At 45.3% G+C, this 18,797-nt stretch overlaps 1 long non-coding RNA gene across 2 annotated transcripts in view; it reads right to left on the bottom strand.

Annotated features, from left to right (window-relative positions):
* Nucleotides 1-18,797, bottom strand: part of LOC143650890 (uncharacterized) — a 148,267-nt gene that overhangs the window by 24,661 nt on the left and 104,809 nt on the right. Inside the window, exon 13 of one of the 2 annotated variants that reach the window (XR_013159738.1) lies at nt 2,031-2,049. The exons of the other annotated variant lie outside the window; for it this stretch is intronic. This is a non-coding gene — a long non-coding RNA (uncharacterized LOC143650890). Of the gene's footprint in view, nt 1-2,030; nt 2,050-18,797 lie in introns of those variants that run through there. 2 annotated transcript variants of the gene reach the window in all.

The raw sequence follows: 18,797 nt of genomic DNA, 5'->3' as shown, positions 1-18,797 counted from the left end.
GAGAGAGAGGCAGAAAGAGAGAGAGACAGAGAGAGGGAGAGGGAAAGGAATAGAGAGACACAGAGAGAGACACATAGAAAGACAATGTGAGAGAGAGTGATGGAGAGATAGAGAGATAGAGAGACAGAGACAAAGAGAGAAAGAGAGGAAGACAGAAAGAGAGACAGAGATTGAGAGAGATAAAGAGAGAGGCAGAGAGAAAGAGATGCACACAGAGAGGCTGAGAGAGAAACAGAGACAGAGGGGGCAGATAGAGAGCAAGCAATGGAGAGAGAAAGAGATAGAGAGACAGAGACAAAGAGAGAAAGAGAGAGAGAAGAAGCCAGAAAAAGAGAGAGTGAGAGATACAGAGAGACAGAGAGAGAAAGAGACAGACACAGAGAGACAGAAGCAGAGAGAGGGAGAGAGAGACAGAGGCAGAGACAAAGAGAGAAAGAGAGAGGAAGGAAAACAGAGAGAGTGAGAGAGATAAAGACAGAGACAAAGAGAAAGAGACAGACAAAGAGACAGAGAAAGGGATAAAGAGAGAGAGACAGATACAGGTAACACAGAGAAGCTGAGAGAGAGACAGAGACAGAGAGGCAGAGAGGGAGAGAGCAATGGTGAGAGAAAGAGATAGAGAGACAGGGACAAAGAGAGAAAGAGAGAGGAAGACAGAAAGAGAGAGACAGAGCAAGAGACAGAGAGAGGCGGGGGGGGGGGAGAGAGAGAGAATTATTAAAATGATCCACCACAGCCAACTAGAAAAAAAAGCATCGGGCCCTGACTGAGAATATCTTCCATCTCAGGAAGGAAAATCACCGACTTTAGCAATTGCATGAACTATAAATGGACATTAAGTAGTAGAAGTGGAGGCCTGGGCTTTGCCAGAAGTATGAATGAAAACAAACTGAAACAGATACAGGCTGTTTGAGTGTCAGCAGGCAGTTGTTTTCTGTTGGTCAGCCAGCTGGCAGGCTTGCAAGTCTGCCAAATGGCTCAAGGCACCAGAAATCCCAAGATAAGCCAAGAACCGGTATGAAGGTACTGAGAAAACCTTCCTGACCACAAGGGGTAGAAGAGAGAAATGCAAAAATAATAATCATGTGCCAGTGACTCTGATTTCAAATTGAAGAGACCCAGAGTTCAGCCTCAGCCCTGGGGAGGGAGAGCCTGTTTAAGACAGTGGCAGAAAATTTTTTTACAGAGAAGCCCCTGCCCCCAACACTTCACCCCCCAGCACTTCCCCTTCCCCAACCCGAGTCCTCGAGAAGACCTGCCCTCGGGAGAAGCTCGGTCCAAACCCTCTTCCCACCCAAGCCAACCACACCCCACCTCACCCCATCCGGGCTCTGGAGGCGTCCCTCCCCCTCCTCTGGGTCTGGGCTCACTTCAGAAAGCTGTCTGCCTGCCCCTGGGGTGGGGAGAGGTCGAGGAAGGTCCTGGTGAATGCCGATGGACACACCCTCGGTCCTGCCTAGCCCAGTCAGGCTGGTTTCAGGGTCCACGGTGGGATTGGGTGAGGTCCCAGAACCTGACCCGCGACCAGAGGGAGAGGCATGGTTAGAAGGGGAGGTGCTCAGGGGAAAGGGAACCCTTAGGTCATCCTCTTGGGGAGATCACACCCAGAGGCCTTGGGTCCACAGAGATCACAGAGTTTCTCAGAAGCATGGTCATGGTTGAAGGTGGTGGATGCTCTATAAGTAACCTTATCGGCCACACATTCGTGATCAACGAGTACGGTGACATCAACCACCACAAGAACAACAACAACAAATCAGCTCATAGTTTTGTTTATTCACGATGGACTTTCATGGGCCCTAGGGGAGAGGGTGAGCCTCGGCCACGCAGAACAGAGGGCCAGTATGACGTCAGGGCATGACTTCTCTCATTCACACACACCTCCCTATCCACTGCCCTGGGCATTCACAGTGGACATCTTGTCAACTACCAGGTTGGGAAGTTGCTGGTAGGATCTGCTTCACTGCCTGGGGTCCCAGTTTGCCTCTTCTCACCGTGCATGCTGTTGGCCATTCCTTTGTCCCCACCCAATGGCCGTATTTTGGCGACCTGAGTGGGGGCAGGTGAAAAAAATGAGTGAGACAGAGGGAGTGGGGGAGTGGGGGGAGAGAGATAGAGACAGAGAAACAGAGAAAGAGAAAGAGAAGAAGGAAGACAGACAGAGTGAGAGAGCTAAACACAGAGACAGAGAGGAAGAGACAGAGAGACAGAGAAAAGGATAGAGAGACAGAGAGAGGTAACAGAGAGGTGGAGAGAGAGAGACAGAGACAGAGAAGCAGAGAGGGAGAGAGCGATGGAGAGGGAAAGAGAGAGACAGAGACAAAGACAGAAGAAAGAGAGAGAGGAAGACAGAAAGAAAGAAAGAGAGACAGACAGAGAAAGAGAGAGAGAGAGAGGCAGAAAGAGGGAGAGAGAGAGAGAGAGAATTATCAAAATAACCCACCACAACCAGCAACAAAGAAAAGTATTGGGCCTAGACTGAAAATACCTTCCATCTCAGGAAGGAAAATCACTGACTTTAGCAATTGCATGAGGGTCCACACGAGACCATACATATTTTTAGGGTGAAACAGCTTTGTCCAATACATCTCACCTTATTGTAGCTGAGATAAGTTGGTGAACGGATTTTGAGAACTGAGTGACATTCTGGCTCCATTCATTTGGATATACATCTTGTATGAAAACCAGCATTTTCACAGAAAACTCAACAATTTCTATGCCAATCCTTTACCTAATACTGTTTTGAAGGCAAAGGGACTTATTGGATCCATTCACCTCCATGCAATTTTTGGACTGACAGTACTTTCTTTAAAGAACGCTATCCTTAACCTAACCTAAACCTAACACTAGCACTTCCCAGAAACCTACAAAAACCTCAAAACCAACAACAAATAGAAACTTACACGAAGCTTCTCACCAATATTAAGCCCATCCTAAGCAGAATCCAAATCTTAACCTTTACCTAAACTGAAATCTAACCCACAAACAAACACTAATGCTAACCCAAACTTAACCTTGAACTTCACCCTGAGCCTAACACTAACATTACCATAATTTGTTTTGAAAACTGAGTAGTATCTTCACACAGTTCCAAGCATTTGTAATGGAAAGCATAATTGCAAATTAATGTTTCCCAATAAAATAGGAGAACAGTTTGTAAATGTGTTTTGGGAACTCATTGACTGACCAGCTCCATTCAGGTTCAAGCAATTTTGGGGGGAGGAAAACAGCATTCCTGCAGAGCACTCAACTACAGCAATGCAAACCATTACCTAAACTTGTTTTGAAAACTTAGAATGGTCCTGGTTCCATTCACTGGCAAAAGATTGTTGACTAAAGGTGCAATATTTCAAAGAACTCTCACTTTAACTTAACTTAAACATGACACAAATACAATCACAAATGCAAACAAAAAACAAAACCACAAAGACCCGATACCAGCACAAATCCCTACCTTCAAATCCAGTCCCAAAACCAACTGCAAGCCTAACATCAACCTAAACCCTCACACTAAACCTAACCCTAACCTTAGCCCAAAACCTAACCTCAACCTTAGCCTCAACCCTATCATGAAACCTAACTGTAAACCTAACCCCAACCAGAACACCAACCGTAAAGCCAAACCTCAACGTTATATCACCACTACACCCCATCGCAACCCAAAAACCAAACCCTAACCCCAACCCTAACTCTAACCCTAATCTTAAACCTAACCCTAACCCTAGCCCAAATGCTATAACCAACACTCACCTGAACCCTAACCCAAACTCAACACCAACCGTAAACCCAACCCTGCACTTTATACCAACTCCAAACTCAACTGTAGCCCTAAACCTAACCCTAACCCAGCCCTAAACTTAACCCTAAACCTAACCCATTCCTAGTCCAAATGTTACCACCAACCTTAACCCAAACCCAATACCAACTCTAACCTAAAACTGACCGAAATCCTAGCCCGAACCCTACCACCAACCCTATGCCAAAACTTAATTCCAACCCAACACCAATCCTAAACACAATTCTATACTTTATAACGACCCTACAAACAACCACCACTCTAAACCTCACCAGAACACCAACCCTAACCCTAACACTAGAACTAACCCTAAACTTAAATCTAATCCCAATGGTAACACCAACCCTAATCTGAACCCTATCCGTAAACACAACAACAACCCTAAATACAACCCTCAACTTTATACCAACGACACACCCAACCACAGCCCTAAACTTCATCCTAACACCAACCTTAACTCTAACCATAACTCTAACCCTAGCCCCAACAATCTCACCAACCCGAAGCCGAACCCTAACCCCAATAACAACAGCAACCCTTAACACAAACATGAACTTAATACCAACCCTACACCCAACCACAGCCAAAAGCTTCACCCAAACAACAACCATAACCCTAAACGAAACTCTAACTCTAACTCTAACCGTAGGCCCAATCTTATCACAACCCTACCCCAAACCCTAACACCAACCACAATACCAACCCTAAATACAATCCTCAACTTAAATCAACCCTACACCCAAACACAGCACTAAACTTCACCATAACACCAACCCTAACCCTAACCCTCACTCTAACCCTAACTCTAACCCTGCCCCCAATCTTACTACCACCCCTAACCCAAAACCTACCACCAACCCCAACACCAACAGTACACACAACCTTCAAGTTTATACCAACCCTACACCTAACTGCAGCCCTAAGCTTCACCATAACACCAACCCTAACACTGACCTAAACCCTAAACATAACCCTAACCCTAGCATCACCCCTACCATCAACCCTAACCTAAAAAGTAACCCCAACCCCATAATCAACTTGTAATACAACCCTCAACTTAATACCAACTGTACACCCAACCACAGCCCTAAACATCGTTCTAACACCAAATATAACACTAACCTGAACCCTAACACTAGCCCCACCATTACCACCAACCTCAACCTGAACTGTAACCTCAACCCCAACTCCAACACTAAACACAACACTCAACTTTATAGCAACACTTCACCCTACCACAGCCTTAAACTTCACCATAACACCAAACCTAACCATAATTCTAAGCCTAATCCAAGCCACAACCCTGCCACCAACCCTAACCTGGACACTAACACCAACTCCAGCACCAACCTTAAACACAACCCTCAAATTTAACCAAACCTACAACCAAAGGCAGCACTAAACTTCATCCTAACACCAACATTAACCCTCACCCTAACCCAATCCCTAGCCCCAAACCTACCACCAACCCTAACTGGAACCATAACCCCAACCTCAACACCAACCTGAAACACAACACTCAACTTTTACCAAACCTACACCCAAATGCAGCCCTAAATTTCACCCTAACACAACCCTAGAGTTTACCCTAACTCTAAACCTAACCTTAGCCGCAAATCTACCACCAAGTCTAACCCGAACCTTACCCCAACCACAAAACAAACCCTAAACACATCCCTCAACTTTACACCAATCTTACAACCAACTGCCACCTTAAACTTCACCCTAGCACCAATTCTAACCCTAGCCCTAACTCTAGTCTTAACCCTAACCCTAGCCCCAACCCTACAAACAACCATAACCCAAACTCTAACCCCAACACCAACACCAACCCTAAAAAAAACCCCTCACTTTTATAGCAATTCCACACCAAACCACAGGCTTTAACTTCACCCTAAAACCAAACCTAACCCTAATGCTAACCCTAACCCCAGCCCCAAACCTACCACCAATCCTAATGTGATTCCTAACCTCAACTCCAACAGAATCTTTAAACACAATCCTCAACTTTATACAAACTTTACAATTGCAGACCTGAACTTCACCTTTACACCAACACAAACCCCAAACCTTATCCTCACCCAAACCCAAATCATAATGCCTCCTCTACCAACAACCCTAACCCTAACTAACCCCAACCCCAACACGAACCCTAAACACAACCCTCAATTTTATACCACCCTTACACATAATGGCAGCCCTAAGCTTCACCCTAACACCAAAAGTAACCCAAACTCTAACACAAACACTTACCCTAGCTGCAACCCTACCACCAACCCTAACCCGAACCTTATGTCCAACCCCAATACCTGCCTTAAGCACAACCCTCAACTTTAAACCAACCCTACATCCAACCGCAGCCCTAAATTTCACCATAACACTAAACTAATCCTAACCCAAACCCTAGACCGAATCCTACCACCAACGCTATCTTGAAACTTAATCCTAACCCCAAAATCAAAGCTAATCACAACCCTCTTCTTTATACCAACCCTACACACAACCACTACCCTAAACTACACTGTAAAGCCAATCCTAAATCTAAACCTAACCCTAACACTAGCCCTAAACTTAACACTAGCCACAACCTACCACCAACCCTAACCTGAAACCTAACCCCAACACCAACACCAACCGTAAACACAACCCTCAACTTTATACCAACATTACACCCAACTGCAGCCCTGAACTGCACCCTAACATTAGTTATCCCTAATGCTAACCCTAACCCTAGGCCCAACCAAAACACCAACCCCAACATGAACACTAATGCCAACCCCAACAGCAATGCAAAACACAATCTCAAATTTATACCAACCCTACATCCAACGGCAGCCCTAAACTTAATTTAACACCAACTATAACCCTAACCTTAGCCCTAACCCAAACCCTACCACCAACACTAACCTGAAATTTAACTGCAACCCCAAAACCAACTGTAAACACAAACTTAACTTTACATGAACCCTACACCTAACCACAGCCCTAAACTTCACTTTAACACCAATCCTAACCCTAAACCTACTCTAACCATAATCCTAACCTTAGACCCAACCCTACCACCAACTCTAACCTGAACCCAAACCACAATCCCAACACCAACCCTAAACACAATGCTCAAATTTATACCAACCCTACACCTAGCAGTCATTCTAAACATAACCCTAACACCAACACTAACCCAAACCCTAACCCTAACCCTAGCCCCAACCCTACCATCAATCCTAACTGGAACCCTAAACCTAACCACAACAACAGCCCTAAACACAACCATCAACTTTATACCAACCCTAAACCCAACTGCAGCCATAAACTTCACCCTAACACCAACCCTAACCCTAACCCTAACCCTAGCATCATCTCTTCCACCAACCCTAACCTGAACGCTATCCCATACTCCAAACCAACCCTAAACACAATCCACATTATACTAAACCTACAGCCAACAGCAGCCCTAAACTTCAACCTAACACCAACCATAACCCTAACCCTAACAATAACCCTAACCCTAGCCCCAAACTACCAACAACAATAACCTGAACCCTAACCCCAACCCTAAAACCAACTATAAACACAACCCTCAACTTTATACCAACACCACACCCATCCGCAGGCCTAAACTTCACCCTAACATTAACCTTAACCCTAACCCAACCCTAATCCTAACCCTAACTCTAACCATAACCCTAAACCTAATCCTAAACACAACACTCAACTTTATACCAAACCAACATCCAACCGCAGCCCTGAACTCCACCCTACCACCAACTCTAACCCTAACTCTAACCCTAGCCCCAATCTTCCCATCACCCTTAGCCTGAAATCTAATGCCAAACCCAACACCAACTGTAAACAAAACCCTCAACTACATACCAACCCTACACCCAACCTTGGCTGCAAATTTCACCCTTTCACCAACCTAACCCTAACCCTAACCCTAACCTTAGCCTCAAACCTACCACCAACTTAACAAGAACCTTAACCCAAACCTCGGAACCAATCCTAAACATAAGGCTCAAATTTATACCACCACCACACCAAACCGCAGCCCTAATCATCAACTGAACACCATCCCTAACCCTTACCCTAATTGCAACCCTAACCCTAGCATCACCCCTAATATCAATCCTAACCCGAACCGACCCCCACCCCAACTCTAACCCTAAGCACAACTCTCAACTTTATACCAACCCTACACCCAAGCGTAGCTGCGAACTTACCCTAACACCAAAACTCACCCTATCTCTAAACCTAACCCTGGTCACCACCCTGCCACCAACCCTAACCTGAAACCTAACCCTAATCCCAACACCAACCCTAAACACAACCCTCAACTTTATACCAACCCTACACTCAGCTGCAGCCCTAAATTTCAACCTAACACCAAACCAACCCTAACCATAATGCTAATCTTAACCATCACCCAAGAACCAACCCTACCACCAACCCTATCTGGAGCCCTAAGCCGAGCCCCAACACCAACCCTAAACACAACCCTCAATTTTATATCAACCCTACACACAACTGCAGCCTTAATCTTCACCATAAATTCAACCCTCACAGTAACACTAACCTTAACCCTAAACCTAAACTTAGCCCCACCTAGCCACCACCCAAACCCAAATCCTAACCCCAACCCCAACACCTACCCTAAATAGAACCCGCAGCTTCATACCAATTCTACACCAACCACAGCCCTAAGCTTCACCCTAACACCAACCTGAATCTCACCCTAACCCTAAACATAACCATAATCTTAGGCCTAACCTTAGCACCAATCTTAACTGGAATCCTAACCCCAACACCAACACCAACCCTAAACAAAACCCTCAATTTATACCAACGCTACACTCAAATGCAGCACTACACTTCACCCTAACAACAATCTTAACACTAACCCTAACCCTATCCATATCCTTAATCTTAGCCTCACCCCTACCACCAATCCTAACTGGAACCCTAACCCTAACCCCAACACCAATCCTATAGTCAACCCTCAACTTTATGCCAACCCTACACCCAATAGCAGCCTTAAACTTCACATAACACCAACTATAACTCTAACCCTAACCCTAGCCATAAACCAAACCCTAGCTCCAACCCTACCACCAACTATAACCTGAAATCTAACCCCAACACCAAAATCAACCATAAACACAACCCTCAACCTTATATGAGCCCCACACCCAACCACAACCCTAAAAGTCACCTTAACACCAATCCTAACCCTAAACCTAACCTAAAAGTAACCCTAACCTGAGACCCAATCCTACCACTATCCCTAACCCGAACTGTAACCACAACCCCAAAACCAACCCTAAACATACCCTCAAATTTATACCAACCTTAAACTCAACTGCAGCTCTAAACATCACGGTAACACCATACTAACCCTAAACTTAACCCTAAACATAGCCCCAACCTTACCACCAATCCTAACAGGAACCCTAGCCCTAACCCCAACACCAACCCTAAACACAACCATGAACTTTATATCAACCTTACACCCAGCTGCGGCCCTAAACTTCACCCTAACACCAACACTAACTCTAACCCTATTCCTAAACCTTATCCTAACCCTAACCCCAACACCAAACAAACCCTAAGCAAAACCCACAACTCTTTACCAACCCTTCACCCAACCACAGCCCTAAACTTCTCTCTAACACCAATCCTAACCCTAATCCAAACCTGAACTGTAGCTCCAAACCTACCACCAACCTTAACCCAACCCTAACCCCAACCCCAACCCCAACCCTAAGCAAAACCTTCATCTTTATACTAACCTTACACACAGCTGCAGACCTAAACTTCACCCTAACACCAACCCTAATCAGAACCCTAACCCAAATCCCAACACCAACCCTAAATACAACCCTCAACGTTTTACCAACCCTACAACCAACTGCAGTCCTAAAGTTTACCCTAACACATACCAGGACTCTCACCATAACCCTTACTGTAAGGTTAGCCCTAGCCCCACCCTACCACCAACCCTAACCTGAAACCTAACCCCAACCCCAACACCAACACCAACTCTAAAAACACAACCATCAACTTTATACCAACACTACAGGCAAACGCTCCCCTAAAGTTCACCCTAACAACAAACATAAACCTAATGCTAACCCTAGACCAAACCATACCACCAATCCTAATTGAACCTTAACCCCAACCCCAACACGATCCCTAAACAAAGCCCTCAATTTTATATCAACCCTACACACAACTGCAGCCCTAAACTTCACCCTAGCACCAACCCTAACCCTAACCTAGCACTAGCCCTAACCCTAACACCAACACTTACCTGAACCTTCACCCCAAGTCAACACCAATGCTAAGCACAGTACTTAACTTTATACCAACTGGGCACCCAACCTCAGCCCTAAACTTCACCCTAACAACAACCTTAATTCGTACCCTAACCCTAATCCTAACCATTGCCCCAACTGTACCACCAAACTTAACCCGAACACTGACCAGATCCCCAACACCAACCTTAAACACATCCCTCAACTTTATACCAACCCTACACCCAACAGCAGCCCTAAACTTCACGTTAACACCAATCCTAAACATAACCCTAGCACAAATCCTAAACACAACTCTCAACTTTATGTCAATCCTACACTGAACCACAAGGCCCTAAATTTCACCCTAACACAAAGCCTAACCATAACTCTAATTTTTACCCTAACCCTAAACCTAGCCCCAACCCTACCACCAACCCAAACCCGAATACTAACCCAACCCCAACACCAACCCTAAGCACAACCCTCAACTTTATACCAACCCTACACCAAACCACAGTTAGACCTCACCAACCCTAACTCTGACCCTAACCCTCAACCTAGACCCAACCCAACCACCAAACCTGACCCAAACCCTAACCCCAACAGCAACTTAAAATAGTACCCTCAACATTATACTAACCCTACAACCAACCACAGCACTAAACTTCAAACTAACACCAAACATAACCTTAACACTAACACTAAACCTGACCCCTGCCCCAACTCTACCACCAGCCACAACCTGAACCCTAACAACAACCCCAACACCAACCCTAAACACAACCTTGAACTTCATACCAACCCAACACCCAAATGTATCCCTAAACTTCACCCTAACACAACCCAAACCCAAAGCCTAAACCTAAACCTAAACCTAACCCACCCTAACCTTGCCCCAACCTTACCACCAACCCTAACCTGAACCCTAACCCCAATGCCAACACCAATCCTATACACAACTCTCAACTTTATACCAACCCTACACCCAACTGTAGCCCCAAACTTCACTCTAACACCAGCCATAACCCTAATCTTAACCCTATCCCTAATCTTAAACCTTGCCCAACCCTACCACCAACCCTAACCCGAACCCTAACCTCAACACCACCAGTAATGCTAAACATGACCTTCAACTTTATGCCAACCCTACACCCAACCACAGCCCAAAACTTCACCCTAACACCAACACTTAACCTTAACCCAAACTGTAGGCCTAGCACCCAACCCTAACATCACCCTAAACTGACACCTTACCCCAAACCCAACATCAATCCTAAACACATCCCTCAAATTTATACCAATCCTACGATCAACCAAAGCCCTAAACTTCACCTTAACACCAATCCTAACACTAACTCTAACCCTGACATTAACCCTAACCCTATCCTATCTACAACACTACCACCAACCCTAACCCAAAACCTAAACCCAACACCAACACCAACCCTAACCACAACCTTCAACTTTATACCAACCCTACATCCAACCACAGCCCTAAATTTCATCCTAACACCAACGCTAACCCTAATGCTAACCTAACCCTAGCACCAACCCTAACATGAAACCTAACCCTAATCTTAACCCCAACCCCAACAATAACCTAAACACAACCCCCAACTTTATACCAAACCTACATGCAATCACAGCTCTTAACTTCCCCCTAACACCAACTATAACCTTAAACTTAATCCAAACCCTAACACTAACCCTAACTCCAACCCTACCACCAACACTAAACTGAAAACTAACCACAACCCCAAAACCAACCGTGAACACCACCAGGAAACTTTATACGAATCCTACACCCAACCACAGCCCTATACTTCATCCTTACAGCAACCCTAACTCTAAACCAAACCCTCACCTTAACCCTAGACCAAAGCCTACCCCCAACACTAAACCGAACCCTAACCCAAACCCCAACACCAATCCTAAACACAACCTTAAAATGACACCCAATGGTAAGCTGAAACTTCACCCTAACACAACCGTAACCCTACCCTAAAACTAGCCTTAACCCTAACCATAGTCTCAACCCTACCACTAAACCTTATAGGAACAGTAAATTCAATCCCAAGAGCAACCCTAAACACAAGTCTCAATTTTATATCAACCCTGCACCCAACTGCAGCCATAAGCTTCACATTAATATGAACACTTACCCTAACCCTAACACTAACTCTAGCCCTAGACCCAACCCTACCACCAACCCAAACCCGAACCCTAACCCAAACCCCATCACCAACCCTAAACACAACCCTCTACTTTATACCAACCCTACATACACCCAACTGCAGCCCTAAACTTCACTCTAAGTCGAGCCCAAACCCTAAACCTAACCCAAACCCTAACACAAAACCTTGTCCCAACCTTATCATCAGCCCTTACCTGAACCCTAACTCAAACATCAACACAACCCTAAACCTAATCCTCAAATTTATACCAATCCTACACCCAACCACAGCCCTAAGCTTCACCCTAACACCAACCTGAACCTAACACTAACCCAAACCCTAACACTAAGCCTAGGCCCAACAATACCACCAACCTTAACTGAAACACTAAATCGAACACCAACACCAACCCTAAACACAACCCTCAATTTATACCAACCCTACACCCAAGTGCAGCCCTGAACTTCACCCTAACACCAACCCAAACACTAACTCTAACCCTAAACATAACTCTAACCCTAACCTCAACCCTACCACCAAACCAAACCCGAACCCTAACCCCAACAACAATAACAACTCTAAACACAACCCTCAACTGCTTACCAACCCTACACCCAATCACAACCTTAAGCTTCAACCTGACACCAACCCTAACCCTAACCCGAACACTAACCCTAACCCTAGCACCAACCCAATCACCAACCCTAACCCAAACCCTGACCCCAAAGCCAACACCAACCTTAAACACAACCCTCAAATTTGTTCCAACCCTACACCTAACCATAGCTTTAAAGTTCCTCCAAACACTAACCCAAACCCTAACACTAACCCTAACATTAACCCTAACCCTAACACAAACCCTTACACAAACCTAACCACCAAACTTAACCTGAACCCTAATCCCAACACCAAGACCAACCTTAAACACAACCCTCAACTTTATACCAACCCTACACCCAACCACAGCCCAAAGCTTCACACTAACACCAACTCTAACCCTAAACCTAACCCTGACCCTAACACTAGGACCAACCCTACCAAAACTCTAATCCGAACCCTATAACAAACCCTAAAACAGCCCTCTAGTTTATACCATCCCACACACAATGACAACCTTAAACTTCACCCCAATAACAATCCTAAACCTAACCTAAACCCTAACACTAACCCTATCCCTAGGCCCAACCCTACCACAAACCTTAACCTGAACCCTCACACCAACCCCAACACCAACACCAATCCTAAACAAAACCCTCAAAGTTAAACAAACCCTACACCCAATCACAGCCCTAAACTTCACCCAAACACCAACGATAACCCTAACCCTAACCCTAACACTAGCTCCAACCTTACTACCAACACTAACTTGAACTCTAACCCCAACCCCCAAACCAACTGTAAACACAACCCTCAAATTTATATAAACCCTACACCCAACCACAGCCTTAACCTTCACCTGAACACCAACCCTAACTTTAAACATAACCTTAACCCTAACCCTAACTGTAGCCCAAACCTACCACCAACCTTAACCAAAACCCTAACTGCAACCACGACACAAACCCTAAACACCACTCTCAAATTTATACCAACCCTACACCCAACCACAGCCCTAAACTTCACTGTAACACCAACCCTAACCCTAAACCTAACCCTGACCTTAGCCCTCACATCAACCCTTCCACCAACCCTAACCTGAATGCTATCCCATACCCAAAAACAAATCCTAAACACATCCCTCAAATTAACACCAAACCTATACCCAAGTGCAGCCCTAAATTTCAACCTAACCCAACCATAACCCTTACCTAACACTAACCCTAAACCTAGCCGCAACCCTACCACCAACCCTAACCCACAACCTAACCCCAACCCTAACACCAACCATAAACCCTACTTCAACTATATACCAATCCCACACCCAACTGTAGCCCTAAATTTCACCCTAGCACCAAACATAACCCTAAAACTAACCCCAACCCTAACCCTAAACCTAACCCTAACCCTAACCCTGAACACAACCATCAACTTTATACAAACCCAACAGCCAATCGGAGCCCTATAATTCACCCTAACACAACCCTAAACTGTACCCTAACCCCAACACCAACCCTAAACACCACCCTCAATATTTGCCCAACCCTACACCCAACCACAGTACTAAACTTCAACCTAACACCAACCCTAACTCTCATCATAACCCTTAGCTTAAGCCTAATCCTATCACAAACTCTACTACCAACCCTAACCTGAAACCTACCCCCAACCCCAACACCATCTCTAAACACAACCCTCAACTTTATAGCAACCCTACACCCAACCGCAGCCCTAAACTTCACCTGAACTCCAAGCATAATACTAACCCTAACCAAAGCCCCAACCCTACCACCAACCCTAACCTGAACCCTCACCCCAAACCCAACACCCTCCCTAAACACAACTCTCAATTTTCTACCAACCCTACACAAAACCACAGCCCTAAACATCACCCTAAAAACAACATTAACCCTAACTCTAACCCTAGCCCCAATCCTACCACAAACCCTAACCTGATCCCTCACCCCAATCCCACACCAACCCTAAACACAACACTCAATTTTATACCAACCTTACACCCAATCACAGTCATAAACTTCACCCTACCACCAACCATAACCCTTACCCTAACCCTTATCCTAACTCTAGCCCAACTGTACCACCAACCTACACTCGAACCCTAAGCTGAACCCCAACACCAACCCTAAACACATCCAGCAATTTTATACCAACCCTACACCCAACAGCAGTCATCAACTTAACCCTAACAGCAATCCTAAACCTACCACTAACCGTAACCATAACTCTAACCTTAACCCTAGCACAAACCCTACCACCAACCCTAACCTGAACACTAACCCGAAACTTAACATCAACTGTAAACCCAACCCTCAGCTATATACAAACCCTAAACCCTATCACAGCCCAAAACGTCACCCTAACACCAACCTTAACCCTAACCCTAATCATAGCTTCAACCTTACCACCAACCCAAACCCAAACCCAACACCAACCCTAAACACTCCCCTCAACTTTTTATCAACCTTACACCCAACTGGAGCCCTGAACTTCACTCTTGCACCAACACTAACTCTAACCCTTAACCCTAATCCTAGCCCCACTCCTACCACCAACTATAACCTGAACCCTAACCCCAACCCCAACAACAAACCTAAACAAGACCCTCAACTTTATAACAACCCTACATTCAACCACAACCCTAAACTTCATTCTAACACCAACCCTAAACTTAGTCTTAACCCTAACCTTTACCCTAACCCTAGCCACAACCCTACCACTAACCCTAACCTGAACCTTATGCCCAACCCGAACACCAGCCCTAAACACAACCCTCAACTTTATACCAACCCTACACCCAACCATAGCCCAAAATTTCAGCCTAACACCAATTCAAACACTAACCTGAACCTTAACCCTATCCCAAAATGTTGCCCCAACCCTCCCACCAATCCTAACCTGAAACTTAACCCCAACACAACACGAACCCAAAACACAACCCTCAACTTTATACCAACCCTACACAAAACCGCAGCCCTAAACTTCACCATAACACCAACCCTTACCCTAACACTAACGCTAACCCTAACCCTTACTGTAGACACAAGGCTACCACCAACACTTACCTGAACCCTAACCCCAACCTCCACACCAACCCTCAATACAACCCTCAAATTTGTACCAACCCTACACCCAATCACAGCACTAAACTTCACCCTAACATCAACCCTATCCTTAACCCTAACCTTATCCCTAATTCCAACCCTACCACCAACCCTAACCAGAACCATAACCCGAACGTCAGCACCAACCCGAAACATAACACTCAACTTTACACCAAACCTACACCCAAACACAGCTGTAAACTTCACCCTAACACCTACCCTAACCTTTACCCTAAATCTAACCCTAACCCTAGGCCCAAACCTACCACCAAGCCTAACCTGAACACTTTCCCCAAGCCCATAAACGAACCCTAAACACAATCCTCAACTTTATACCAACCTTACACAGCAGTAGAGACCTAAACTTCTCCCTAACACCAATTCCAACCCTAAACTTAACCCTACTACTAACTTTAACCCTAAACCTAGCCCCAACCCTACAACCAATGGTAACCCGAACCCTAACCCCAACACCAACACAAACCCTAAATGTATCCTTCAATTTTATACCACCCCTACACCCAACTGCAGATTTAACTTCACCCTAACCACCAACCCTAACCCTAAAGCTAACCCTAATACCTGCACCAAAGCTACCACCAATCCTAAGCCAAATACTAACCCCAACCCCAACACCAACTCTAAACACATCCCTCAACTTTATGCAATCCCTACACCTAACCATAGCCCTAAACTTCACTCTGACACCAACCCTAAACTTAACCCTAACCCTAACACTAGCCCTAGCCCCAATGTTACCACCACATCTAGCCCAAAATCTAACCCCAACCCCAACACCAAATGTAAACAGAACCCACAAATTTATACAAACCTTACACCCAACCACAGCCCTAAACTTCACCTTAACACCAACTCTAACCCTAATGCTAACCTTAATCCTAGGCCCAAACCTACCACCAATCTTAACCTGAACCATAACGCCAACCCCAACAACAATCCTAAACACAATTCTCAACTTTATAACAACCCTACACCCAACTACACCCCTAAAAATCACCCTAACACCAACTATAACCCTAACCCTAATCCCAGCCCTGACCCTAACCTTAGTTTCAAGCCTACCATCAACACTAACCCGAACTCTAACCCCAACCCAAAAACAAACATAAGCACAACCCTCAACTTTACATGAACCCTACATCCAACCATAGCCCTAAATGTTACCTTTACACCAATCCTAACCCTAAACCTAACCCTAACCCTAGCCCCAACCCTACCACCAACCATAACCTGAACCCTAACCTCAGCCCCAACACCAACACTGAACACAACCCACAAATTTATACCAACTCTACACACAACCACAGCATTAAACATCACCCTAACACCAACACTAACCCTAGCCCTAACCTAAACTTTAGCCCCACCCCTACCACAAATCTTAACCTGAACCATAACCATAAATCCAACACCAACCCTAAACACAACACTCAATTTAAACCAACCTTACACCCAACCACAGCCCTAAACTTCCCCAAAACCAACCCTAACTCTTACCCTAACCCTAATCCTAACCCTTGTCCTTACTCTACCACCAAACTAAACCTGAAACCTGATACGAACCCCAACACCAACCCTAAACACATCCCTCAACTTTATACCTACCCTACACCCACAGCAGCCATAAACTTCACCCTAACACCAACCCTAACCCTAAACCTAACCCTGACACTAAACTTAGCATTCACCCTTCCACCAACCCTAAGTTGAATACTACCCCCTACACCAAAACCAACCCTAAACACAACCCTCAACTTTATACCAAACCTGAACCCACCTGCAGCCCTAAACTAGCACCAACCTAACACCAACCACAACCTTAACCCTAACAATATCCTAACCCTAGACCCAACCCTACCACCACCCTAACCTGAATCCTAACCTTAACCACAAAACCAACCATAAACACACCCTCAAGTACATACCAACCCCACACCCAACTGCAGCCCAAAACTTTACCCTAACACCAACCCTAAACCTAACCCTAACCCTAAACCTATCCCTAACCCTAACGCTAAACTCAACATTCAACTTTATCCCAACCTTACATCCAACTGCAGAACTAAACTTCACCCTAATACCAACCCTAACTCTAACCCTAAACCTAAACCTAAATCTAACCCCAGCCCCAATCTGTAACACCCACCTTACCCGAAACCTAACCCCAACCCCAACCCCAACTGTAAACAAAACCCTCAGCTTTATACAAACCCTACACCCAACTGCAGCCCTAAACTTCACTGTAACATCAATCCTAACCCTAACTCTAACCTTCACCATAACCCTAACCCTAGCATCACCCCTACCACCAACCCTAACCAGAACCGTAACCCAACCCCTACTCCAACCCTGAATACAACTTTCAACATTATACCAATCCTACACCCAACCACAGCTGTAAACATCACCCTAACATGAACACTAGCCCTAACCCAAACCCAAACCCTTAACTTAACCCTAACCCTAGCCCCAACCTTACCACCAACTCTAACCCAAACACTAATGCCTACCACAACACCAAACGTAAACACAACCCACAAATTTAAATCAACCCTGCACCCAACCACAGCTTTAACCTTCACTCTAACACCAACACTTACCTTAACTCTAAAGTTGTAACCCTCACTCTAACACTAACCCACACAACCCTACCACCAACAAAAACCCGAACCTTAAACCAAGCTCCAACACCAACCCTAAACAGAACCCTCAGCTTTTTACCAAACCTAATCCAGCTGCAGTCCTAAACTTCACCCTAAACGAATTCAAAACCTAACCCTGACCCTGACCCTAA

The sequence above is a fragment of the Tamandua tetradactyla genome, chromosome 11 (genome assembly GCF_023851605.1).
Source record: "Tamandua tetradactyla isolate mTamTet1 chromosome 11, mTamTet1.pri, whole genome shotgun sequence".
Lineage (NCBI taxonomy): Eukaryota > Metazoa > Chordata > Mammalia > Pilosa > Myrmecophagidae > Tamandua > Tamandua tetradactyla.
The sequence above is the reverse complement of the archived record's forward strand: the minus strand, read 5'-3'. Positions and strand labels throughout refer to the sequence as shown.